At 42.5% G+C, this 27,521-nt stretch overlaps 1 protein-coding gene and 1 long non-coding RNA gene across 11 annotated transcripts in view; one reads left to right on the top strand and one right to left on the bottom strand.

The window, feature by feature from the left end:
- Nucleotides 1-27,521, top strand: part of SPIDR (scaffold protein involved in DNA repair) — a 358,224-nt gene that overhangs the window by 268,138 nt on the left and 62,565 nt on the right. The gene's annotated exons all lie outside the window — the stretch shown is intronic.
- Nucleotides 10,779-19,807, bottom strand: LOC309615037. 3 transcript variants are annotated; one of them, XR_014236513.1, is made up of 3 exons: nucleotides 17,375-19,807; nucleotides 15,609-16,766; nucleotides 10,779-14,897 (listed from the first exon to the last, which is right to left on the bottom strand). It is a non-coding gene; the product is annotated as an uncharacterized lncRNA (long non-coding RNA). The 3 variants fall into 3 exon arrangements; XR_014236512.1 differs by having other exon boundaries at nucleotides 10,779-16,766; XR_014236514.1 differs by having other exon boundaries at nucleotides 10,779-16,647.

Below are 27,521 nucleotides of genomic sequence, written 5' to 3'. Positions count from 1 at the left end.
ATGAGCCAGGTTGCGGCTCTAATGTGTGCTCTGAGATGACAGCACAGAGCAGAGCCATGGGAGACAGAGTGACAGCCCGCAGCTTGGTGGGGGGCTGGGGGGTAGGCAGCCAAATGCAAGCACTGAGCACCACGTGCCTCTGCAGCCAAAGATGCACAGACGGGTGAGGTCAAGAGTGAGAGCCAGCTGGGCCGCCGCAGCTCGCTGCCCCTTTCTCCCTGTTCGTGTCTGTCACGTGGACCTGGTCTGCCCGGCCTCCCGGCTGCTGCTGGACCCAGAGCGCGTGGGGCAGCCAGCTGGCAGTCTTGGCAGGCTTACCCTCCTTGTGCTCATTGCTTGGCCCTGAAGTTCTAATTAGCTTGAGCCTAATCAGCCCCATGTGCCACAGAAAACTGCAGCAGACATATCCTCCAAAACCATTCTCTGGAAGAGAGAGACACTGTGATATATGAACAGGGACGCTTGTTTCTTCCAGACCAGTTGGCCTGGCAGTGATATCGGTGTTCTGAACCTTCACGTTTATTTGCACGGATACAAAAAGAGAGGGACAGATGCAAGGGCATCTAGACAGGTGCTTGTCGTATAGTGAGGATAATGGCCAGGTGTTGTGCATTCTCTAGGACTTGTCAGTGCTTTCAAAATCAGCCCATACATAGCGTTTTTGAATGTCACTTCTCCTGTTCAGCCATCTGAGGTCAAGGACTGTGACTCGTCTGGTTTTGGTACAGGAGCATGAAGGCAGTGGGCACGCGGCGGCACGTGTGGGTGGGGAAGAGGAGTGGCGGGTGGGGACCTGAGGACATAGTGCGTGCTCGTGTCCCCTTCTTTACTCAGGACTCACCAGGCTGTGGGGAGGCACCACATGTGCTGTCATTCCTCTAAGGAGACCGACAGGGAGGCTGGTGAGGTAGATCAGAATCGCCAGGAACACTGTGCTTTAGGAAAGACAGAAGGTGAGACGCTTGGACTCCGGGCCCCTGCAGGGTGGTCAGTCAGTGTAAAGGAGCAGGCAGAGGGCAAAGAAGAAGGGTCCTTAGGTTCGAGCCCTGGTCTGGGAAGATCCCACATGCCGCTGAGCAGCTGGGCCCGTGAGCCACAATTACTGAGCCTGCGCGTCTGGAGCCTGTGCTCCGCAACAAGAGAGGCCGCGATAGTGAGAGGCCTGCACATCGCGATGAAGAGTGGCCCCCACTTGCCGCAACTAGAGAAAGCCCTCGCACAGAAACGAAGACCCAACACAGCCAAAAATTAAATAAATAAATAAATAAATAAATAAATAAATAAATAAATAATTTTTTTTTTTTTTTAAAAAAAGGGCCTTTAGGGCGGAAGCAAGGGGGGAATAAGAGCTGCTCTAGAGCGAGAATGTTCATAAAGAGAAAAAGTCCAGTTGAGAATGACTGAAAGGTTTCAAAGCATTTGTTACCATTCCTGCAGCGCTAAGAGAAATCAAGAAGAAATCAAGCAGCCACAGGTAGAAGGTGAAAGGATGAAAACAATATTTAACTAAATGAAACTTAATTAGCTGAGGAGGAAGGGACCCATGATTTGAATTAAAGAAAGAAGAAGGTCTGCGTTGTGCAGGGAAAGCTGGCGGGGTAAGGTGTCCCTGGTCTGGCGTAGCTCTGATTGTCTCACAGATGCTCTGTGGGGTCCTCGGCTGTGTCCTGGCCTGTCCTTCCTCTCTCTGCTGTGGAATCTGAATGCAGGTGTCCAAAGTTCCTGCAGGAGGGGACGAGTAGAGAGGACCAGGCTGGTTAAATGTTGGGGAGTGGGAAGAGAAGAGCGAAATAAACGCCAAATTCCCCGATGTCTCACCACTTAACACAGCCTTTTGGAAAACTGAGAGGCGGCTTAGGCAGCTTTGCACCTCGAGTCTTTGCCCACAAATAAGTGACAGTGGAACACTGGCTGTGCAGGAGAGCCACAGACGTTCTTGGAAGGCCTGTCCTTCTGTGAGCTGTAGGAAAGTGGAAAACTGCAGTGACGGCAGAGACACCAGAAAGTGCTATCTTTAAATCTTTTGCAAGCAAGTAATTCCAATTTTTATTCTGCTCACTAAGGCATCATCTTCTCTTCAGAAAAGATGAGAATGAGAGATTTCCTACGATGATGTACTTTGCACCAGGGTTACTACATTTTTGGTAGCAAGTACATTCATCGTGGTAGACTATCTGCCAATGTTCGTTTATGTTTAAATTTTGAATTTCTTCCAGGTGCTTCCTAAAGAAGAGTATCTGGTCTGTTTTGGAGGGTGGGTGGAAAGTAGGGGAGAGACTGACCTAAGGATTGAGGTGCAGCAATGAAGCCCCATCCCAGGGGGCTCTCTGCCTTTTTTCCTGGCCATGTGACATCTGCAACTCTCCTGTCCCTTCTGGTTGGAGAGAGCATGCTCAGTTAACATTTAGTAAAAACAACACAAAGAGTCCATATTTGCATAGGGACATGCATAAATGGCCACGTAATAAACAGACTACCTGGAAGTTTACATGAGGAGAGGCTGTTTCCATCACTGCCTGGGGAGGAATTTGACACTGTGGGACCGGTACCCTGAATGCCTGTTAGAACAGGTGGATTTTGTGTGTGCACATCACCTTTTCTTTGAAAAGTTTTTTTGATTAAGGTGAAATTCACATAACATAAAATTAACCATTTTAAAGTGTACAACTCAGTGATATTTAGTACATTCACAGTGTTGTGCAACCACTATTTCTATTTAGTTCCAACACATTTTTCATAACGCAGACGGAAACCCTGCACCCATTAGCAGTCCCTCCCCGTAAACCTCCCCAGCCCGGCCAGCCCCTGGTAACTGCAGGTCTGCTTTCTGTCTCTACATCTCTACCTGTTCTGGACATTTCATGTAAATGGAGTCATACAGTGTGTGGAGTTTTGTGTCTGGTGTCTTTCATTCAGCATCATGTTTTCAAAGTTTGTCCATGATGGAGCCTTTGTCAGTGCTTCGTTCCTTTTTATGGCTGAATAATATTCCATTGTATAGATGTATCAAATTTCATTTATCCATTCATCAGCTGATGGGCATTTGGGTTGTTTGCACTTTGGGCTATTATGAGTGACGCTGCTGTGAACATCTTTCCAGAAGTCTTTCTGTGAACACGTTTTCATTTTTCTTGGGTATATCCCTAGGAGTTGAATTGCTGGGTTATATGGTAATTCTATGTTTAACTTTTTGAGGAACCACCAGAATATTCTCTGCAGCAAATGCACCATTTCATATTCCCTCCAGCTACGTATCAGGGCTGCAATTTCTCCACATCCTCCCTGACACTTGTTATTTTCTTTCTTTTAATAACAACTGTTTTAACTCGTGTGAAGAGATATTTTTACTTCTTCCTTTCCAATGTATTTGTCATTTGTTTCTCGTTCTTACCTAATTGCTCTGGCTAGAATTTCCAGTACAACGTTAAACGCAGATAGCAAGAGAAGGTATCTTCATCTTGTTCCTGATCTTAGGAGAACTTCATCTTGCGCCACCGAGTCTGATGTTTGTGGATTTTTCACGTATGTCCCGTGTCAGGTTGAGGAAGTTCCCTTCTGTTCCTAGTTTGTTGAGTGCTTTTATCATAAAAGAGTGTCGGATTTTGTCAAATGCTTTTTCTGCACAGCCTAATCCAACTTTTTTGGGATTACACATCATACGGTTAGGGATCAGAGAAGTTTACTAACATGGTGATTCTTAGTAGAGAAGGTGTTGTGACCAAATTATTAAAATAATTGCTTTGAGTCACCAGGTTATGGAACTACTTCTATTCTACTTGATCCTTCTTGGCAATAATATTCTCTGTAATAGGAGTTGACAAACATGCACTTATCTTTGCTTTTTTAAAAATTGATTTTAATACACTTTTTATTTTAGAATAGTTTTAGATTTACAAAGATAATACAGAGAGTTCCACATACCCCATACCCAGTTTCCCCTATTTTTTTTAATTGAAGTATAGTTGATTGATAATATTGTATAAGTTTCAGGTGTGATTTCCCCTGTTTTTAACCTCATATATTATTATGATACAGTATCATATTTATTGAATCAATATTGATACTATTATTATCAACTGAAACTTACACTTTATTCACATTTCTTCAGATTTTCCCTAATGTCCTTTTTCTGTTCTAGGGTCCCATCCACAGACCATACTACATTTAGTTGTCATGTCTTCTTAGGCTACTTCAGACTGTCAGTTTCATAGATCTGCTTTCTTTTGGTGACCTTGCCAGTTGTGAGGATTACTGGCTAGGTATTTTGTAGAATATCCCTTAATTTGTGTTTTTCTGATATTTAGGGTGGTATGAGTTTGGGGAGGAAGATCACAGGTGAAGAGCCATTTTCCCCACATCATGCCAAGGGCACGTCCCGTCAGCACGACTTATCTCTGCTGTTGATGACTTGATTACTGGTTGAGGTAGTGTTTATCAGGTTTCTACACTGTAACGTTACTTTTTAAAAAATTAACTTAGTTTTAACTCCTGTTCAATAGTGTCCTGGGGACAGAGCTAGAGCATTCACTGTACGTCCCTTAGTATCTAAGGGAGTCTGAAGCAAGAGCATTTGTGACTTTTACAAGCTCAGAGCAGAGCGATGTACAAGCCAGATTTCCGAGTTGTCTTTGAAGTCATTTATTATTCGTGTTCATTTCTGTATTGAAGGTACATGGTTGGGATTCTTCGCCCGCAAACATAGTTGTATGGTGAGAAGAGCATTACTCTGGCCGTCAGAAGACCCGTTACCTCCCTTTAGAAGGTCAGGTGGGAACAGTGGGCCCGTGTTGCCAGGGTACTGTTCAGTTAGGCAACCTTTATCGAGCCTCTTGTGGCACATCACCCTGCAGCGCAAAAAATGGCATTCACAGGAAAGAAACTAGAGCCCCATCCTAAAATAACTACGTGAACAAAAGTCACCTCCGTGCCCAGACTTGCCCTGGATGATCCTCAATGCGTGTGGGGTAGGAAACTCTAAGGAGATGAGTGCCGTGCCTGTGTCAGGGCACCTGCGTGCCCACTCTCGGTGCCAGGAGCCTGCGTGTTTGAAGTATGCAGAGCCACGCGTGGCCCTCGGGGCAGCTGTGGCATCTTCAGGGTGCATGGCATCCTCAGAGCTTTCCTTTAGGCCACAGTGGACCTTAATGTCACAAGAAAGCTGTGAAAGTTGAGAGTGTGTGATGAAGACAGGAGTTGAAGGCAGGAGATCATGCAGAGTTCAGGCTTTTATGTTTGAGTTTTGTGTTTGAATCAGAATTCCTCCCATGTGTCATTTCTAGTTGATTTGTCCAGCTGGGTTTGGTTTTTTTTTTAGTTAACAAAATATCTTCCTTTTCTTTATCTTCTGTAGCAGAGGTTTATGTATCAGTGACATCTTTTCTTGTCATCCAGTTCAACCAAAATAATTTAGTTGTTTTTATTTAGTCTTGAAGGAAAACTAAACTGAATTTATTCAAATTCTGAATCACTTGAATTAAAGGTTTTTTCCCTTCAGGTGCATACATTAACCCAAACTGTAATAAAATACGGCCAAGGATGATAGGCTGGGCAGTGAACATTTTCTAAATTTTAACAGGAGTTAATTTTTCTTTATATATCTATATTTTTTCATAGTTTAATTTTGTAAACATGTTAGTACTTTTGCAAAAGAATATAAATAAATGTGTTGCTTTTCCATAATTATCTGGGAAGCAATTTATTACTCTACACAAAGTGTTATTTTTTAAAATCCATTTGTATTGTATAAGAATTTTTATTTAGTTTAGGTGCTATTTATTTTGTTGTTGGTTTTTAAGAACAACTAGGTAAGTGACTTCAAAAGTAATGGTAATTATTTGATTCCGTTGGTCTTCAGCTTCATTCATGAGGACTTACAGGTTAGTTTGGGAGCCATCTCAGTGTCAAATTGGAATACTGTGCTGTCATTTAAAAATAAGGAATGTGAAAGCTCTTTTGTATTAATATGGAATCATCTTCAGCATGTACTATTAAAACAAATGAACAAAGTCCAAAACAGTATACAAAATGTACTACCATTTGGTTGAAACAAGTTTGGCGGGGGGTGCAGTGTGCACCTAAATGCTTTATATGGATAAACTATTTCCGGAAGAATCCACAAGAAAGGAGTAACTTTAGTTGTCCCAGGAGGAGAACTAGGTGGTCGGGGAAGGAAGGAGAGGTTTGAATTTGAATCATGTGAATGGATTACCTGTTGTAAAATAAACTCTTTTGATAAAATTTCTAGGACAGAAGTGAGGGCCAGCTTTAGGTTTTGTTAATGGTTGAACCTCACTTTCATTTCTTCTAAGTCATGGAGTCAGTTTCATGTGACTCTAAGACAAACTTGTACAGATGGATCTTTGAATATTTCTTTCCAGGTGGTAGGAGTATTCAGCTTTGGTTTGGTTAATTTGTGTTTTTTGGTTTGCATGTCTTTCAATAAAAATGTTATAGAATCATGGAGTCTTAAGAGTTGGATTGGGGGCTTCCCTGGTGGCGCAGTGGTTGAGGGTCTGCCTGCCAATGCAGAGGACACGGGTTCGAGCCCTGGTCTGGGAGGATCCCACATGCCGCGGAGCGACTGGGCCCATGAGCCACAGCTGCTGGGCCTGCGTGTCTGGAGCCTGTGCTCCGCAGCGGGAGAGGCCGCGATGGTGAGAGGCCCGCGCACCGCGATGAGGAGTGGCTCCTGCTTGCCACAACTGGAGAGGGCCCTCGCGCAGAAACGAAGACCCAACACAGCCAAAAATAAATAAATAAATAATTTAAAAAAAAAAAAAAAGAGTTGGATTGGTCCTTAGATACCAGTTGTAGATCATTGACTTGATGTTTTAGCCTTAGCTGCAGAGAGTTTGAACTCTCAGGGGGCAGGCACATTGCTCTGCCTCAGCCATTCATGCATGTGAAGTTCTGTTCCAAGAAAGTTCTCTCCTATCTTGAGCCTAAATTTGTCCTCCTGCGTCTTCTAACCCTTGGAACTGATGCTTCCTCTCAGGGTTCTGTAAAATTGATCTGTTTGCTTTTATGCATGACAGCCCTAAATGTGAAAATTACACACACAAAACATGGTTCTCATCATAATCATAGCTGTTTTCCTATGTTAAAGCCTGGGAAGTTGTTGGTGAGCTTCTCTGTCTTTGCTTTTTTTTAAAAATTTATTTTTGGCTGCATTGGGTCTTTGTTGCTCTGCACGGGCTTTCTCTAATTGTGGCGAGCGGGGGCTACTCTTCAGTGTGGTGTGTGGGCTTCTCCTTGTGGTGGCTTCCCTTGTTGCGGAGCACGAGCTCTAGGCGCGTGGGCTCAGTAGTTGTGGCTCATGGGCTCTAGAGCGCAGGCTCAGTAGTTGTGGCGCACGGGCTTAGTTGCTCCGCATCATGTGGGATCTTCCAGGACCACGGCTTGAACCCGTGTCCCCTGCATTGGGAGGCGGATTCTTAACCAATGCGCCACCAGGGAAGTCCTCTGTCCTTGCTTTTGAAGTTGAATTTTTTTGGACCCAAATGCAACACCTTGTATTTATCTCTGTTAAATTTTACTTTGGCAGATTCAGCCCATGAACCAATTCATTGTTTTAATCCTGATTCTGTCAACTAAAAATTATGTTATTTCTCCCCACTTTCTCTTTTAAGACTTATTTTTTTAGATCAGTTTTGGGTTTACAGCAAAATTGAGGGGAAAGTACAGAGATTTCCCATATACCTCTTTCCCCACATACATACAGCCTCCTCCACATCAACATCATTCACCAGATGGTGCGTTTTTATCAAGGATGAACCTGCATTGACATGTCATAATCACCCAGAGTCCATAGTTTACATTCGGGTTCACTCTTGGTGATGTACATTCATGGGTTCGAACAATAGTGTAATGACCTATATCCGTCATTATACTATACAGAATATTTTCACTGCTCTGAATATCCTCTGTGCTCTACCTGTTCATCTCCTCTGCCACACCCCAACAACCACCAATATTTTTATTGTCTCCATAGTTTTGTCTTTTCCAGAATGTCACATACAGTCTGCCCTTCTGTATCTGTAGGATGTAGAACCCGTGGATACAGAGGGTCAGCTCTACTATGTCATTTTATTTAAGGGACTTCAGCACCTGCAGATTTTGGTATCCATGGGGGTCCTGGAACCAATCTCCTCTTGATACCAAGGGGCAAATGTAGTTGGAATCATACATTATGTACCCTTTTCAGATCAGGTTCTTAAACTTAGTAATATGCATTTAAGTTTCCTCTGTGTCCTTTCATGGCTTGATAGTTCATTTCTTTTTAGCACTGAATAATATTCCATTGTCTGGATATACCACAGTTTATCCATTCACCTACTGAAGGATGTCTTGGTTGTTCCCAAGTTTTAGTAATTATGAATAAAGCTGCTATAAACATCCATGTGCAGGTTTTTTTTGGGGGGGGCAATAAATTTTCAGCTTTTTAAGGTAAATACCAAGGAGTATAATTGTTGGATCACATCATTAAAGTAGGTTTAGTTTTGTAAGAAACTGCCAAACTGTCTTCCAAAGTGGCTGTACCACTTTTCATTCCCACCAGCAGTGACTGACGACAGTTCCTGTGAGTCCACATACTCACCAGCGTATGGTGTCAGTGCTCTGTGTTTTGGCCATTCTAATAGGTGTGTAGTAGTTGTCTTACATTGCTGTCTTAATTTGCATTTCCCTGATGACATATGATGTGGAGCATCTTTTCATATGCTTATGTGCCATCTGCATGTATATCTTCTCTGGTGAGGTGTTCTGTGTTCTTATTGTCGAGTTTTAAGAGTTCTTTGTATATTTTGGATTACAGTCCTTTATCAGATGTGTCTTTTGCAGATATTTTCTCCCAGTCTGTGGCTGTCTTTTCATTCTCTGCATAGTGTTTTCCTCAGAGCAGAAATTTTTAATTTTAATCAAGTCCAGCTCATCAGTTATTTCTTTCATGGATCATGTCTATGGTGGTGTATCTAAAAAGGTTATCACCATACCCAAGGACATCTAGATTTTCTCCTATGTTATCTTCTAGGAGTTTTATAGTTTTGCATTTCACATTTAGGCCTATGATCCATTTTGAGTTAATTTTTGTAAAGGGTGTAAATTCTTTGTCAAGATTCATTCTTTTGCATGTGGATGTTCCAGTATCATTTGTTAAAAAGACTGTCTTTGCTCCATTGTATTGCCTTTGTTCCTTTGTCAAAGATCAGCTGACTCTATTTACAGGGATCTATCTCTTAGTTCTCTGTTCGGTTCCGTTGATCTATTTGTCTGTTCTTTCACCAGTACCACACTTTCACTAGTACTTAAGGTGGAAACTTAGATCATTTATTTTAGATTATTCTTCATTTCTAATATAATATGAAGCTAATACTGTAGCTTTATAGTAAGTCTTAAAGTTGAGTAGTGTCAGTCCTCCAACTTTGTTGTTCTTCAATATTGTGTTGGCTCTTCTAGGTCTTTTGCAGCTATATATAAACTTCAGAATCAGTTTGTCAGTATCCGCAAAATAACTTGCCAGGATTTTAATTGTGATTGCACTAAATCTATAGATCCAGTTGGGAAAAACTGACATCTTGACAATACTGGGTTTTCCTATCCGTGAACTTGGAATATCTCTCCATTTATTTATTTCTTTGATTTCATTCATCAGATATTGGTAGTTTTCTTCATGAAAATCTTGTAATAAATTATTATACCTCGGTGTACCTAAATATACCTAAGTATTTCATTTTGGGGGGTGCTAATGTAAATGGTAGTGTGTTTTTAATTTTAAATTACATTTGTTTGTTTTCAGTGTATAGGAAAACAATTGACTTTTGTGTATTAACCTTGTATCCTGCAACCTTGCTATAATCGTTTGCTAGTTCCAGGAGTTTTTTGATTGATGCTTTCAGATTTTTTACATAGACGGTCAAGTCTGCAAACAAAGACAGTTTTATGTCTTCCTTCCCAATCTGTATGCCTTTTATTTCCTTTTGCTGTGTTATGCATTAGCAAGTACTTCCAGCATAATGTTGAAAAAGGAATGGTGAGAGGGGACATCACTGCCTTTTACCTGTTCTTAGTGGGAAAGCTTCTAGTTTCTCACCATTGAGTATGATGTTAGCTGTAGGTTTTTTGAATAGTCTTCATCAAGTTGAGAAAGTTCCCCTCTATTCCTAGTTTACTAAGAGTTTTTACCAACAGGAAATATCAGGTTTTGTCAAATGTTTATTCTGCATCTATTGATGTGATCATGTAATTTTTCTTTTTTAGTCTGTTGATGTGATGGTTTGCATAAATTGACCTTCAAATGTTGAATCAGCCTTGCAAAACTGGGATAAATCCTGCTTGGTCATGGTACATAATTCCTTTTATACACTGTTGAATTTAATTTGCTAATATTTTGTTGAGGATTTTTGCATGTATGTGTTGAAGAGACATATTGGTTGGTAGTTTTCCTTTCTTATAATACCTTTGTCTGCTTTTGATATTAGGGTAATGCTGGCCTCATTGAATAAGATAGGAAGTGTTCCTTCTGCTTTTATCCTCTGAAAAAGATTGCAGAGAATTGATATAATTTCTTTCTTAAATGTTTGGTCAAATTCACCAGTGAACCCATCTGAGCCTAGTGCTTTCTGTTTTGGAAGATTATTAATTATTAATTGAATGTTTTTAATAGATATAGGCTTGTTCAAATTACCTACTTCTTGTGTGAGTTTTGGCAGACTGTGTCTTTCAAGAAATTGGTCCATTTCATCTAGGTTATTAGATTTGTGGGCATAGAGTTAATTATAGTATTCCTTTAGTATCCTTTTAATTTTTTTTTTTAAATGGCCCTGTCTTTTTTTTTTTTTTTTAGGTCACGTTGCGTCTTTGTTGCTGTGCGTGGTCTTTCCCTATTTGCAGGGAGCCAGGGGCTACTCTAACTTGCAGTGCGTGGGCTTCTCATTGCGGTGGCTTCTCTTGTTGTGGAGCACGGGCTCTAGGTGCACGGGCTTCAGTAGTTGTGGCACATGGGCTCAGTAGTTGTGGCTCACACACTCTAGAGCGCAGGCTCAGTAGTTGTGGCGCACTGGCTTAGTTGCTCCACGGCATGTGGGATCTTTCTGGACCAGGGCCCAAACCCGTGTCCCCTGCATTGGCAGGCGGGTTCTTAACCACTTGTGCCACCAGGGAAGCCCTCCTTTTAATTTCCATGGAATCTGTAGTGATGTCCCCTCTTTCATTTCGTTTTTTTTAAGTCTCTATTGAATTTGTTACAGTATTGCTTCTGTTTTATGTTTTGGTTTTTTGGCTGTGAGGCCTGTGGGGTCTTAGCTCGCCGACCAGGGATCGAACCCCCCCCCCCCCCCTGCATTGGAAGGCAAAGTCTTAATCCCTGGACTGCCAGGGAAGTCCCCCCTCTTTCATTTCTGATATTTAGTAATTTGTGTTCTCTCTTTTTTTTCTTGTTAGCCTGGCTAAAGGCTTATAGATTTTATTGATCTTTTCAAAGGATCAGCTTTGGTTTCATTGATTTTCTCTATTGATTTCCTTTCAGTTCCATTGATTTCTACTCTAATCTTTATTCTTTCATTTATTTATTTATTTATTTATTTTCCCTGCTTACTTTGGATTTAGTTGGGTCTTCTTTTTCTAGTTTCCTAAGGTGGAAACTTAGATTATTGATGTTAGATGATTTTTCTTTTCTAATATATGCGTTCAGTAGTATAAATTTTCCTCTAAGCACTGTTTTTGCTGTATCTTACACATTTTGATAAGTTGTGTTTCCATTTTCATTTACTAAAAATTCTAAAATTTCTCTTGAGATTTCTTCTATGACTCGTGTTATTTAAAAGTTTGTCTTAACCTATGGAATGGGAGAAAATATTTGCAAATTATGCAGCTGACAAGGGATTAATTTCCAAAATATACAAGCAGCTCATGCAGCTCAATATCAGAAAAACAACCCAATCCAAAAACGGGCAGAAGACCTAAATAGGCATTTCTCCAAGGAAGACATACAGATAGCCAGCAGGCACATGAAAAGATGCTCAACATCGCTAATTATTAGAGATATGCAAATCAAAACTACAATGAAGTATCACCTGACAACAGTCAGAATGCCCATCATCAAAAAGTCTACAAATAATAAATGCTGGAGAGGGTGTAGAGAAAAGGGAACCCTCTTGCACTATTGGTGGGAATGTAAATTGATACAGCCACTATGGAGAACAGTATGGAGGTTCCTTGAAAAACTAAAAACAGAGCTACCATATGATCCAGCCATCCCACTCCTGGGCATATATCCAGAAAAGATGAAAACTCTCATTCGAAGAAATACATGCACCCCAGTGTTCAGAGCAGTACTATTTACAATAGCCAAGACATGGAAGCAACAGATGAATGGATACAGAAGATGTGGTGTATATATATACAATGGAATATTACTTGGCCATAAAAAAAATTGAAATAGTGCCATTTGCAGCAACATGGATGGACCTAGAGATTATCATACTAAGTGAAGTAAGTCAGAGAAAGACAAATATCATATGATATCACAAAAATGGAATCTAAAAAAAAAACTGATACAAATGAACTTATTTATACAAATACACAATACAAAACAGAAATAGACTCACAGACATAGAAAAACTTATGGTTACCAGAGGGGAAAGGTGGGGGGAGGGACAAATTAGGAGTTTGGGATTAACAGATACACACCACTATATATAAAATAGATGAACAACAAGGACCTACTGTATAGGTCCAGGAACTGTATTCAGTATTTTGTAATAACCTATAATAGAAAAAGAATCTGAAAGAGTTATATATTCAGTTATATATAACCGAATCACTTTGCTATACACCTGAAACATTGTAAATTACTATACTTCAATTTTAAAAAAAAGTTTGTCTTTAATCTCCATGTTTTTTGAGATTTTTCGGTTATCTTTTCGTTATTGAATTCTAGTTTAATTCCACTGAGAGCATACATTGTATAGTTTCTGTTTCTTTAAGCATGTTAAGATGTGTTCTGTGGCCCAGACTGGTGTGTCTTGGTGAATGTTACATGTGGGCTTGAAAAGAATGTGTCCTCTGCAGTTGTTGGATGAAGTAGTCTATAGATACCACTTATATCCAGTTGATTAACAGTGTTGTTGAGTTCAACTGTGACCTTGCTGATTTTCTACCAGCTGGATCTGTCCATTTCTGAGAGAGAGGTGGTAAAGGGTCCAGCCGTGATAGGGGATTCATCTGTTTCTCTTTGTAGTTCTGTTTTATCCCACGGAGTTTGATGCTCTGTTGTTAGGCACATACACATTAAGAATTGTTACGTCTTCTTGGAGAAGTGACCCCTTTATCATTATGAAATGTTCTTTATCTGTAATAACTTTCCTTACTTTGAAGTCTGCTCCGTCCGAAATTAAAGTAGCTCCTCCTGCTCTCCTCTATGTAAGTGTTAGCATGTTATTTTCAGTATTATGGTGCCATAATACTACTACTGTGTTATTATGTCAGCATGGGATATTTTTCTTCATCCATTTACTTTCAATCCACTTTATATTTAAAGTGGGTTCTTTTTCTGTCTTTTGTGGCTTAATTGAGCATTTTATATGATAACATTTTCTCTCCTGTTTTTAGCACATCGGTTATGCTTATATTTTTACTTTTTTTAGTGGTTGCCCTAGAGTTTGCAGTATACATTTACAACAAATCCAAGTCCACTTTTAAATAACACGGATCACTTCTGGGTAGTGTGAGTACCTTATAAGAACAAAACAATCCTGATTCCATCCCGCACCCCATCCCTTGTATTGTTGCTGTCATTCATTTCACTTATGTGTAAACACACATAGGCATGTGTATGTATGCATAAGAAATATACATAAGCATACATAATCGAATACATTGTTGCTATTATTATTTCAAACAAACTGTTATCTATTAGATCAATTAAGAATTAATACAAAAGTCTTTATTTTTACCTTCACTTATTCCTTCCTCAGTCCTCTTCCTTCAAGTAGATCCGAGTTTCTGATCTATATCGTGCTTCTTCTCTCTAAAGAACTTCTTGTATCATTTCTTGCAAGGCAGGTCTACTGGCAACAGATTGCCCCAATTTTTGTTTGAGAAAGTCTTTATTTCTCCTTCGCTTTTGAAGGATAATTTCACAGGGTACAGAATTCTAGGTTGGTGGGGCTTTTTTCTCTCAACACTTTAAATCTTTCACTCCACTCCCTTCTTGTTTGCATGGTTTCTTAGAAGTCAGGTATAATTCTTACCTTTTTTCCTCTGTAAAGAAGGTGGTTTTTTCCTCTGGCTTCTTTCGGGTTTTTTGTTTATTGTTCATTTTTTTGGCATTTATTCCTGCTTGGTGTTCTCTGAACTTCCTGGATCTGTGATTTGGTGTCTGACGTTAATTTGAGTGAGTACTTCAACTGAACGTGGAAATGGAGGTGATGACGGGAGACCCTGGAGGGGTGTCACACAGGCAGATGGAGCATGGGACTGGGGTTTGGGAGGGGTGGTGATGACATAACGACTCAGAGTCTGTACTGCAGGTTAACGTCTCAGGCCCCTAGTGTCAGCCCTGCATGTCCAGGGCAAAAAACCCTTTCATCCAGCAGAATCGTGCATTGAATAACATTTTCAAGCTATTCAAGGACATGAAAAAAAGGCCGGGGCAACTCCCTAAGTTGTCAGTTGACATTGCAAGTAACCTCATACATTAAAAGGCTGGGTTAGGTCAAAACCTATGATACTATGAAATAATCCAGGCACTGTTTGCTTTATTCTTGGCCATGTTCATTTAGCCACATCTAGCAAAGATGGAGTAGAGAAACAGTTGTGGGTGCCAGACTCCCAGATTCTTTATGCCACCAGGCAGTGTGGTCTGAGGCAAGCTAAGGATCCTCGGAGCCCCACACAAGTATCTGTGAGATGAAATGATGGAAAGAATCACCACAGCCCCTTCTAGCACTAACTAAAAGTCTGGGCGTTTTTAGCTGTGTAAAGAATTAAAATAGTGAGCATTTCTTTATCAGATGATTGCTTCCTCTTGGAAAGCAGTCAGTAAGGAATTATTTACATTTACTTAAGAATTTAGAATATCTGATAAGGCATTAATTTATCTTAGATTTAATGACACATTTGCACGACAAAAACTTAAGTACTCAAAGTGTGTATGTGTGCTTAAGAAATTGCTCAAAGTACTCTAGCTCTGCTTTTGAAAGTTTTCTCTGCCTCCTATATGTTATAGAGCTAAATCCAAGATCAGTTGGGAAATTGGCCTCATGCACGAATAGATCCTGTGGTCCTGCCCTCCCCACCTCTGCTCAGTGGTCCCTGTACACACATCTCTGCACATACTATTCAGTAAACAACTGAGAGAACCAAGCTCAGCCAGTTCATTCACAGAGTATCTGGAAAGGGCTGTCTGAGCAGCCTTGACACTGGCTGAAGTGGGGTAAGAGGCAGTGTTGGCATTTTCATTAGTTCTTTTTATAGCACTGAGCCAGCTGTAGCTGGTTAACTCAAGCCTGGGCTCCTATTAGTGTACAGGTCTCTTACGCAGGATAGAGGGCTTCTGATGGAAACAGATTTTGTTACTCATGATACCACCGACTGTGTTTACATGAACTCACCCAGTCTGTCATGAGATGTGATTTAGAAGGGTTCCGTTAAAACACAGGAACTCCCTGAGTGCTCTTCAAATCACCCTTGAAAACAAAAATACAGATAGCTTTCCTTATTAAACCAGCCATCCTTCACAGATATGCTTCCCGTGGATGACGCTTTCGAAGAGAGCTAGGATGTTTTCCCATCAGTGTTACAAAAACTGGGTGGAGGAAGTTGTTTTTCCTCTGCCCACAGCAAGGAATCATCATCTTACAGGGCTAGAGGATAATTTACCCAGGCATTTCTGGATAAGTTAAATAGAAGTGTTTGTCTTGCTGTAGCTTTTCAAGGGGTGAACTCTGACTGAAGGCAAAATCTAACTTTTTAGACATTATTAATAGCTAGATGGAAATAAATGTATGTATATATATTCATTTCTATCTATAGGAGTGGAAATGGGAAATAAAAAACATTTTGAATGGAGAGTGTTTATTGGATTCTTGTGTGGCTTGTTTTGGGGATTAAAGGATAAACCAATTTAGCCAGTGTTCTGAAGTAGCCAAGAATCTGTGAGGCTCAGCTACTTCCTGGATCAGTCTCACCAGAAATTAGAAAATATCGTCTTCTTTTAAACCTGATTTATTGGCAGAAGTGAGCTGAGGCATTTGAAATGATGAAGTCGTGAAAACACAAGGGCTGAGATTCTTCCTGTAACAGTTGCCTCAGCTGTTTGAGGAGACGCAGGCACCTCTCACAGGATCCAAAATTGTCCTTGATGCCTCCTGATGCTTTCTTTTTCCCCAGAACAGGGTCTGACAGTCTCCGAGGTTTAGCAGTTCCGTTTCTAGGGCGGCGCTAGGGGCTGGACTGTCGTCCACCTCGCAGGGTTGTTTAGGGGGTGAAATGCAGTAGCAGAGGTGAGGTGCCCGGCCCACAGGGGCGCTTCGTTCTGTTCTCATTTATGGAGCGGGGTTGGCAAGTGCAGTATTTTAGGCTGTCGCAGTCACTCACCTCAGCCTTTGCGGTGTGAAAGCAGCTCTGGGCAAGAACGCCTGAACAGATGGGCTGGTCCCAATGAAACTTAATTTACAAAGACAGGTAGCAGGAAGAATTTGGCCCACAGGCCATAGTTTGCCAACCCACGATCTATACAAAGAGGCGAATTTCTTTATGTCTCATATTTCCTTTGAAGGATAAAAGAGAATTTTCAGCCAGTGTTTACTATAGCTGTAACTTCCCACAGTGCTCATCAGAATAACACGTGAAGGTGTAAGTATATGCTTACGTAGTTTTGAACTACATACAAAAAAGAATGTGTAAAGTTAAAGTGCTTAATGTATTAATATATTAATTTTCAGATAAAATAGCTCCTGTCACATGTGGTGAAATGATGTGACTGTAGAAATGTCAGGATTCCTCTGTGTACTTGGCCTTCAGATGTTGAATTACAAAATGATAGAGGCAGCATAGCAAACTTAGGAGCCAAAGTAAGGTAAAAAAAACCAAACCTTTATACCAGGGTTTATGATTTGCGAGTGAGGGAATGAACACGGGAAAATAGAAACCCCAAGGAAAAAATGTAAATCAGGGTATGGGTGGAAGCAGGGCTCATGCAGATTCTGAGAGAAGCAGTGGGGAGTGGGAAGGAGCCCAGCGTTTGTGCTTCCCCCGCCACCCCTGGCGCCCCGCGATCTCCCGACCCGGGCAGGCGGAGGGCATCGCGGCTTCACGTGCCCTGGGGCGCGCGTGCGGTGCTTCTCGAGCTTCCGCGTCCGCCGGGCCGGGGACTCACCTGGTCCACGGGCGGCCCGCGCCCTCCGGGACAGCGGGGCGGCGGCAGGTCGCAGAGAAGAGGCGCCCTCTCCTGCGCCTCGTTCTCGTCCCGGCGCTGTGGCCCTGCGCCTGGCCGAACGCTCGCGGCTGAGCCGGCACCGCCGGTCCGCCCTTCCGGGGATGGAGATCAGCCCACCGCGTGTGCCCCGTGGGCTCAAAGGCAGGAGAGCAGCGGTCACCGCGCGGGAAGTCACCTGCTGCCCTCAGGGCTCGGCAGGGGTCGGAGCAAGCCTGGAGCCAACCCGGCGTCCCGAGGGGAGGGCCCGAGGCAGGGGAGGTGGGCCTCTGCGTGACCCCCAGGCCTTGAAACAGTGGGGACAGCAAAGGCCGGGCCCTGGGCCTCAGGCTTTGAACTTAACTCATTACAGTGGGTTTGAAGGAAGGTCTGTCCTGGGGTCATACAAACAGTTCTGGAAAATAAGAATTGAGGCTTTTGTCTACAATTACATGGGTCTTACCTCCTCATAATTCCGTATTTCATGTGCTAGTTAATGGATTTTTAAAACCACACAAATAGTACTGCATATTTTTAAACCAGAAAGGAGCACAGAAAAGCACTGGATTCAGGAATCATCACAATAGATACAGCAGGGCAAACGGTGAAAGAGTACCTTTGTATCTCAAAAACAGGTTTAGATTTATTTGTTCCGATCATATGAAAAAGGAATGAAGGGCTGATGAAGAATTCTTACTTGATTTTTCAGGGTTCACAACTCATCAGAAATTCAGAGAATCAACATACGGTTTTCATTTATAATTGTACTTTATTTTCTGGAAGGCCAGTGAAATACAGCTCCTTGATTTATATGAAATTTACTCCGTGACAAGCTAAGTCTTTCTAGTGAGACCAGAATCCAGGATTCAGCCGTTACCTCGGGCTGATCTGAGAGAGCTGAAGAGCCAAATGTTTTGTTGCTTTAGATTATTAAGTGATGATGACCATGAGCATTTATAATATTATTTTTAAATCGGCCTTGTGAGGTTTTAAGACACAGAACTGAATGTACTGCCAGATATTTTTGCAGGAGTCACAGATGTGAGAGAGAATTCTGCACACACAGCCCCCTCCCCAACACCCAAACAGAACATATTTTGCGTTAAACCCTTTGGAATGGACTATTTTTAGAAAAATGTCGGGGGGGTTAGGAAATGTTTTTTCACAACTTTTTTCATTACATCCCATTAAAAAAGAAAAATTTACATTTTAATTTAATTGTGAGATGTCCTGTACTGTGATTGATTCTACTGATAGTGAAATGCCAAGTTGAACTACCATCCCATCTTTGTCAAACAAACAGCAGAGTTTTACCTACTCTGAAATTTGAGAGATAACACATGGTACCCAGGCGTGGGCCAGGCTTGGCAGGGCTACACCACAAGCAGGGTTGCTCAACACTGCACTCTGCACGCTTGTGCTCACGGCCCGTCTTGTGCATGAAATAATGTGACCGTGGGAGTGACAGCCTGGTCCATTAACGTGTTTGTGTCATTTTAACGGATAAAAGCAACATGGTGACATCTATAGAAAATTTCAAAATTTGCACTAATAGAAAACTTATTCTATTCGCTGTATAATCATTTTGTATGTTATCTTCTAGTCTTTTTTATAATACGTCTTTTAAGCCGAAATCATGAAACATTTTGTTCTTAGCCCAAAGAATGTCAGCACACTGTAATCATTTTTACTGCCTCTGTGCAACATTTCAATTTGACTGTGTACACAAGGGAGAAAAAAGGGAACTTGGTTGAGAACCTACAGTATGCCAAGTGCTTGTGTTTTTGTTTCTTGTTTGAGGGGCTCACTAAGCACATAAAATATCCACGCCGTACCTGCCAGTGGCACTCTGCACAGCAGTGATGGAAAAGGCCAGCACCTGGGAGAGGTGGGTGTGAGTTCTCCCATTGCTCAGAGGAGACCGCTAAGAGGGCAGGAGGCCGGAGACTTGTCTCAGGCCGAGCTAGAACTCAAAGCCGAGTCTGTGTGCCTCTGAGCAATTTGCTGTTCTAAATGTAGCAGCCAAGGTATTTCACATTCTGTAGCTACCACTGGTTATAGCATGAGCATGGTTATTCTCACATACTCTGGTGCGACCTGCACTGGCACTGATAATAGAAAAACTACAGGTAATATTTTTATTTGAATGTGAGCAGTTACTGTCAGCTGTCAAAACAGGCGGCTGTAATCTGGTGTTTGGAAAATTAACGTTGATAACATTGTTTCTTGATGTCTAGAACATTTTTAAACAAAAAGCCAGTCATGTATCCAGTCATAAAATTGAGTAAACTCTTTGATGAAGAAAGAAAGTAAAAGTCCCTGAGCATTTCATGTCACCTCTTGCAGCTTCTGGCTGTGTGGGTGGCAGTGCTTTTCTTAGGAAAGGGACAGTAACAGGGCTAACAGCACCATGGAAACAAGGACAACGCTACTACCTGTTGCTGGACCTCCGTGCCATGCTGCCAGGTGTGTATGAGATGATTTGAAAGATGGGGTTTTTTTTTTTTTTTCCTTTTTAAGACTAGACAGGGACATGTTTTAAAAACAAACAGACAAAAACAGGTATAAAGATGTGGGAAAGTAGATTTCAAAGATGAAGGAAAAAGAGAGGGAAGAAGCATCCCTTCTAGTCAGAGATCACTGTTTAGAACTATTTGTATATTAGGACTAAAATGTTACCACTTAGAGCAAACCCAGAAGAGAGAAAACACAGGCCTTGGCTTGAGTGTGTGTGTCCTGTTTTGCCTCCGACGTGTGGCTGCGTCTCCCTGACCTTCCTGGGCTGTGTGAGTTAGAGGAGGATGTGGCTGGGAGGCCCGTGCTGTCCTGGGTGAACAAGCACCGTCCCCGACGGGGATAGGAAGGTGCTGGTGAGACAGATACTCGGCTTCAGGTCTCACTGCTTCCCGTGTCCTGTTGGTCAGGGCTTATGGCGGAAGTAATGGTCATTTTCCTTATTGTACAGCAGAGCCCACATTTGTATTTGGGGAGTGAATGCTGTAATTATGTTCAGTAGAGTTTTTCACGTTGTGTTATTTCTGGTAGGTTTTGTTTTTTTTTTAAATTAGAATTTTTGCTGAGATCATTGGAGAGTCACATGTAGTTATAAGAAGTAATGCAGTGTAGGTTCGTGTGTGCCCCACACAGTTCCATCACCGCAAAATCCCTTCTGTTGCCCTTTCGTAATCACACCCCCTTCCCTCTGTCCCACCTCCCTCCCGCCCCGCCCCAGTGCCTGGCAGCCGCCCATCTGTTCTCCCTTTCTATCATTTTCTCCTTTCAAGAATATTATGTAAGTGTTGTGTAGATGTGCAGTGCGTAATCTTCGGGAATTGGCCTTTTTCGCGCAGCGTGATTCCCTGGAGGCTCGCCTGAGTTGTCTCTGAGTCAGTGGTGTCCATCCCTCGCTGTTGCTGAGCGTGCCCCTGGCTCTGGACGCCCCGCAGTTTGACCTTGCGTCTCACTGTTGGAGGACTTCAGGGCTGTTATGAATAAAGCTTCTGTGAGCGTCCGTGTATGCAGGCTTTTGTGTGAACCTGTTTTCGTTTCTCCGGGGCGAACGCCCCGGCGTGCAGTTTCTGGGTGGTAGGGCAGTTACAGGCTCGGTTTGATGACAAGCGGCCGCACCGTTCCAGAGTGGCTGCAGCGTCTGCCTTCCCGCCGGCGATGTGTGAGGGACCCAGTTTCTGAGCAGTGTCACCAGTGCTTGGCGCTGTCACTGTGTTTTATTCAGCCGTTTTGATTGGTGCTTGTGTGTTGAATTTTAAACCAAGGGTTTTGGATTTTTAATACCTTTTACTTTCCCCATGTTGGGACATATCTCGTGAACTACTTTAACAAATCTGAGTTTATCTTTCTGTGGGTCCCACTGGACTATAAAGCATCAATATAAGAAATTATTTCATTCAGGTCTGCATCCCTCACATAGAAAGCGGGGCCAGGCTCAAGTGTGGCTGACGGGAGAGGAGAGGGGACAGAGATAGAACTGTCTACTGCCTGCATTCACCACCACTATCAGCTAATACTCACTAAGCACGTTCAAAGCGCACAGCAATATCGTGGCTTGAAAAAAGCATAGTGAACTTAAGTTAGAGATGATCTCAGCTAGATTCTCAGCTAGATCCTAGATGCAGAAAACAAAGAAAAGAAACTTTTCCACGTACAAAAGTGAGAGAGAAAACTCTTCATGGTCTGAGCCTCTGTAACCCTCCAAGGGAAAACCTCTACTCCTTACCGACCTGAAGTCAGCAGAGGTGTTCACTGCAGGCACCGTTTCTCTCTGAGCGTCATGCTGCCTGCCTGGCACAGGAGAGCGTGCCCTCACCCGCCCGGGACCTGTGCCGGCTCTGCCAGCTGGATCGTGGTCCTGCAGCGTTGGCTGCCTCGTCTTTCACGAGGTATTATTTGTCGACAGGATTGCAGCCTCTGGTTTCTGCTGTGCAGTTTGTCAGCCACGGAAATGAAATAATGGAGCATTCAGTGGCTAGAGGAAAGTTTGCACCATCCGTGGGGATAACTAGCAAGTTTCTAGTGAATCTCGTATATTTCTGGCTGTAAAAATTAAACACCTCGCCCCAGGAAAGCATATCTATCATCAGGTAACACTTTACTTGACAGCGGGACCCCAAACTTTGCTCTATCATCGGTTAAAAAGAGCTGTGGAAGAACTATAAGCAAGCATCAAATATTAAAAAACCAGATTACCCTAAGAAGAGGCCATTTGAGCGAAAATGCCTCTGACCCCTGGGAGGGAGTAGGAGGCCTGCATGCAGACCCACGTCCCAGGGGGTGAAGATTGGGCAGACACACTCGTTGGCTTTCTGTGCGGCCGCGGGCAAGGTCGCCCGTCCACAAAGAGAGCTATTTCCCTGTGCACACGGAAATTGAGTCAGGAAAGCTTCCTAAGCAATTCGTGAATGCTGTACTGAGAAATGAGGTTAAATCTAAAGCTGTAGCAGTTTAGAAACATGTACTAGTAACAAAAGAGTAAAATAGTCATGCTAGTCAAGAAAAATATTATCCCATTACGCTGTATGCTTTAAACTTACACAGTGCTGTATGTCAGTTGTATCTCAGTAAAACCGGAAAAAATAAAGTAAAGCTAAATAAAGTGGAAAACTATTATTCCTTCCCAGTGTAGTGCAGATCGCCAAATCGCTACTGGAGGCTTCAGCTTCAGGGCGAGGGGTCCTGGAACCCACATAGCAGTTATCGTTGTCTACATAGACTGAAATAGTGTCTGCCACGGATATATACTACTTTTTGAAAGTATGTAGATGTGATTTTTTTTTTTTAATTAACTAAAGTTCTTACTTTACTCACATTTCCTTAGATTTTTCCTTAATGTTTTTATTCTACCCCTGGACCCCATCCAGGGACCACATCACATTTAGTGGTCATGTCTCTTTAGCCTCCTCTGGGCTGTGATAGTTTCTCAGACTTTCCCAGTTTTTGATGCCTTGACAGTTTCGAGGGGCACTGGTCAGGTATTTTGTAGAATCCCCTGAACTGGAGTTTATCTGATGACTCAGGATTAGACTGGGGTTTGTGGGTTCAGGGGAAGAAGTGCGCATTTTCACCACACCGTATCAGGGTGCCTGCTGTCCGCATGACCTGTAACTGTTGCTGCTGGCCTTGATTGCCGGCTGAGGTGGGCTCCACTGGGAGGTTCCACCTCTCCCCTGCTCACCCTGAAGTCTTTGGAAGGAAGTCAGTCTGTACAGCCGCCCCCTAAGGCGCGAGTTCTGACACCCTCCGTGCCAGGGGAGTAATGATTCGGAGTTCCTCTGAAGAGCAGGTTTCTCTTCTCCCTCACTTCTTTTCTCCATTATTTAGATCAGTATGGACTCATGAATGTTTATCTTATATTTGGATTATAATCCAATACTGTTTTACTTATTTTGTTTGCTCAGATTGTTCCAGCTTTGGCCACTGAAGCTCTTTGTGCTGACTCCTTGTCTCTTTGATGTACTCCTGTCATTGTGGGTTTTCGGTTTGGCTTTGCTTTGTTTTCAGCATTTTCTTACTTCCTGACACTACATGATGCTCCAGGCTCATCTTGTTTGCTTCCTGCCCCAGGCCTAGGATCAGCCGTATCTCCACAGAGTTCCTTTTGTTGGAGAATGGCTTTGAGATACCACAAAACACAGGAAGATTAAGAAAATACAAGTTCATTTTAAAGCATTACAGGGTTGCGACCAGCTTCAGTAGTCATGGCCAGATAGAGGCTTCCGAAAGAGGAGTGCTCAGTTCTGGAATGTTTGATGTGTAGCTCTGACCGTGGGCAGGGATTGTCTGTAGCCCACGGAAAAGGTCCTTCTCTCAAAATTGTTCTCTACGTAGAGCTTTCTTTAGCTTTTGTCCTCATTTCTCTCTCTCAGACAGTTTTCATTATCACCCTCGACCTCTCTTTCTGTGGACAACACGTTTCTCACTTCCTGCTGTCACGAGGGTTTCTGGAGGAGCCTGGGTGTCTCTGCTGCGGACCCCGGCAGCCCCCCCCCCCCCGGTCTGCTTTGCTGGGCCTCTTAGCTACGTGCCAGTGTCACCACGTCCTCGAACCATTTCAGGGTATTTCTGCACAATAAGGCTCCTCTGAATGGTTTACCGTTTGTTTTATGAGACTCTGGCGCCTAGATGCTATGGTTTCTATGATCTGTGACTATGGTATTAAAAGAATGTGCATTCTCAAATACTTTTTAAAATATTGTTTGGCTGGATAAAAACTAGGTATTTTAGCTACTGGTTGCCAAATAGTAAGAGCCTTTTTTTTTAGCATCACTAATACTGTTTTTATGAAAATTTGGGATTCTTAGCTGAGATGTATTTAGTGGTGGTTGTCTAATGAAAATTGTACTAAGCAATAAATAGAAGGAAAGAAAAAATAATCTGGGTACACGCTTCCTTTGTTGTGTGTCACTCATTTTCTCAGGACATGTTTCCATGTAGATATTCTATAGTTCTTGACACGTAAGTAACACTTTCTTGTAGATTTTCTCCTAAGTCATCCCAACAATTATATATTAAAAGGCCCAGGTCAAAAAAAAAATCACGGGGTCTCTGCTGTCAAGGGACTCCTAATCTAGATACGTGAACGGGTACGGTCCTGATCTCACCTGTCAGAAACTTACAGTATTCTACGACAGTGAGCACAGGTTTGTTTTGTTCATGCTTTTGTTTTTGCCTTTGTGGTGGTTATTCATTTATCCAGGGAAGAGTGTATACCACTGCCTTCCCCCACGATCTACTTCTCGTTGGCATCTGCATAGTTGAAGGAGTTAGGCTCGGTGACAAAGGCATCTACTCCGCTTAACATAGACAGAAAGAGGTTTACCACAGGGTTCAGAAAGCTTATAGAAGCGTTGGGAAAAGTGAAGAAACAGACTCTGTGCTGGACCTTTAGGAAAGACTCTCAAAGCAATGCTGAAGAGCCAGGCCACCGTGAGAGCCGCTGCCCCTCCCGCAGCTGCACGTCTCCACCAACGTGCTCCAGCTCTCCACCAGCTCCGCAGCCACTCCTGGTGGTGCCTCTCTTCTGCCTTTTGACCCTTCAGAGCAATTGCCCAGACCCTGAGATCTTTGTTAATGTCACGCTTGGCAGCAGAAGTGGCAAAATCAGACCCCTCTGCCTTGGCATCACTTCTGCCTTTGATTGACAGGTCCTAAGTTGCAGGAGGAACTCTAGCTGCAGGGAACCCGAGAGGCATAGAGCTTTCTTCCAGCCTCTGGATTCTGGGAAAGCCCAAAGAAGGCAATTGGAATCCTTCACATCTACCAAAAGAGTTACAAAGAATCGAAAAGAGAGAAGTAAAAATGTGTGAAAGAAGTACAGGCACACCTCGAAGACACTGAAGGTGCAGTTCCAGACCACCGCAATAAAGCAGACATCACAGTAAAGCAAGTCACACGAATGTTTTGCTTTCCCAGTGCGTATAAAAGTTATGTTTACACTACACTGTTGTTTATTAAGTGTGCAACAGCATTATATCTAAAATAAACAGTATACATACCCTAATTAAAAGATACTTTATTGCAGAAAAATTGCTAACCATCATGGGAGCCTTCATTCAGCAAGTCGTGTATTTTTGCTGGTGGAGGGGTCTCGCTTCAGTGTTGATGGCTACTCACTGAAGGCTGGGGTTGGTGTGGCAGTTTCTTGAAATGAGGCAACAATGAAGTTTGCTGCATCGATCGACTCTTTCTTTCATAAACTGTTTCTCTGGAGCTTGCAGTGCTGCTTGATAGCATTTTAGCCACAGGAGAACTTCTTTGAGAATGGAGGTCAGTCCTCTCAAACCTTGCTGCTGCTTTATCAACTAAGTCTTTGTAATATTCTAAATCCTTTGTTGCCATTCCAACCGTCTTCACCGCCTCTTCACCAGGAGGAGATTCCATCTCAAGAAACCACTTTCCTTGCGCATCCATAAGCAGCAGCTCCTCACCTGTTAAGAGTTTTATCCTGAGATGGCAGCACGTCAGTCCCATCTTCAGCCTCCACTTCTGGTTCTCCTTCTCTTGCTGTTTTCACCACATCTGCAGTCCTTCCTCCACTGAAGTCTTGAACCCCTCAAAGTCATCCATGAGGGTCAGAATCCACTTCTTCCAGACTCCTGTTACTGTGGATGTTTTGACCTCTTCCCATTGAATGAATCACAGATATTCTTAATGGCATCTAGAATGGAGAATCCTTTTCAGAAGGTTTGCAGGTGACTTTGCCCAGATCCATCAGAGGAATCCCTGTCAATAGCAGCTATAGCCTTGCAAAATGAACTTCTTAAATAATAAGACTAGAAAGTTGAAATTATTCCTTGATCCATGGGCTGCAGAGTGGATGTTGTGTTAGCAGGCATGAAAACAACATTCATTCCATTGTACAACGTCTTCACCAGAGCTCTTGGGTGACCAGGTGCATTGTCAATGAATATTAATATTTTGAGAGGAACCATTTTTTCTGAGGAGTAGGTCTCAACAGTGGGCTTAAAATATTCAGTAAACTATGTTGTAAACAGATGTGCTGTCATCCAGACTTTTTTTTGTTTATAGAGCACAGGCAGAGTAGATTTAGCATAATTCTTAAGCGCCTTAGGATTTTCAGAATGGTCGATGTGCATTGGCTCAACTTCAAGTCACCAGCTGTTTTAGCCCGTAACCAGACAGTCAGTCTGTCCTTTGTAGCTTTGAAGCCAGGCATTGATTTCTCCTCTTTAGCTATGAAAGTCCTAGATGGCATCTTCTTCTAGTAGAAGGCTGTTTCATCTGCATTGAAAATCTGTTGTTCATTGTAGCCACCATCATGAATTATCTTTGCTAGATCATCTGGATGACCTGGTGCAGCTTCTACATCAGCACTCACTGCTTGACCTTGCACTTTTATGTCATGGAGATGACTTCTCTCCTTAAGCTTCATGAACCAACCTCTGCTAGCTTTAAACTTTTCTTCTGCACCTTCCTCACCTGTATCAGCCTTCATAGAATTGAGGAGAGTTAAATCAGCAATAAGTCTGTTTCACTTTCTTACCATTTGTGTGTTCACTGAAGTAGCACTTTTAATTTCCTTCAAGAACTTTTTCCTTTGCATTCACAGCTTGGCTCTTTGGCTCAAGGGGCCTAGCTTTTGGCCTGTCTTGGCTTTCGACATGCCTTCCTCACTAAGTGTGATCATTTCTAGCTTTTGACTTGAAGTAAGAGATGTGCAACTCTTCCTTTCACTTGAACACTTAGAGGACATTGTAGGGTTATTAACTGGCCTAGTTTCCATATTGTTGTATCTCAGGGAAAAGAGAGGCATAAGGAAGGTAGGGAGACCGTGGGAATGACCGTTGGTGGAGCAGAGTCGGAACACACAACATTTGTTGATTAATTTTCCGTCTCATGTGGGTGCAGTTCGTGGCACCCCAAAACAATTACGATAGTAACATCAATGACGACTGATCACAGATCACCATAGAATAATACAATAGTAAATGGAAAGTGTGAAATATTACGAGAATTACCAAAAAGTGACACAGAGACACAAAGTGAGCAAATGCTGTTGGAAAGATGGCAGTGATAGATTTGCTTGACACTGGGTTGCCACAGACCTTCAATTTATTTTAAAAAATGCAGTATCTGC

This window comes from Balaenoptera borealis (assembly GCF_965194805.1).
Source record: "Balaenoptera borealis genome assembly, chromosome: 17".
Classification (NCBI taxonomy): domain Eukaryota; kingdom Metazoa; phylum Chordata; class Mammalia; order Artiodactyla; family Balaenopteridae; genus Balaenoptera; species Balaenoptera borealis.
Note: the sequence above shows the minus strand (reverse complement) of the source record. Positions and strands in the feature narration are given on the sequence as shown.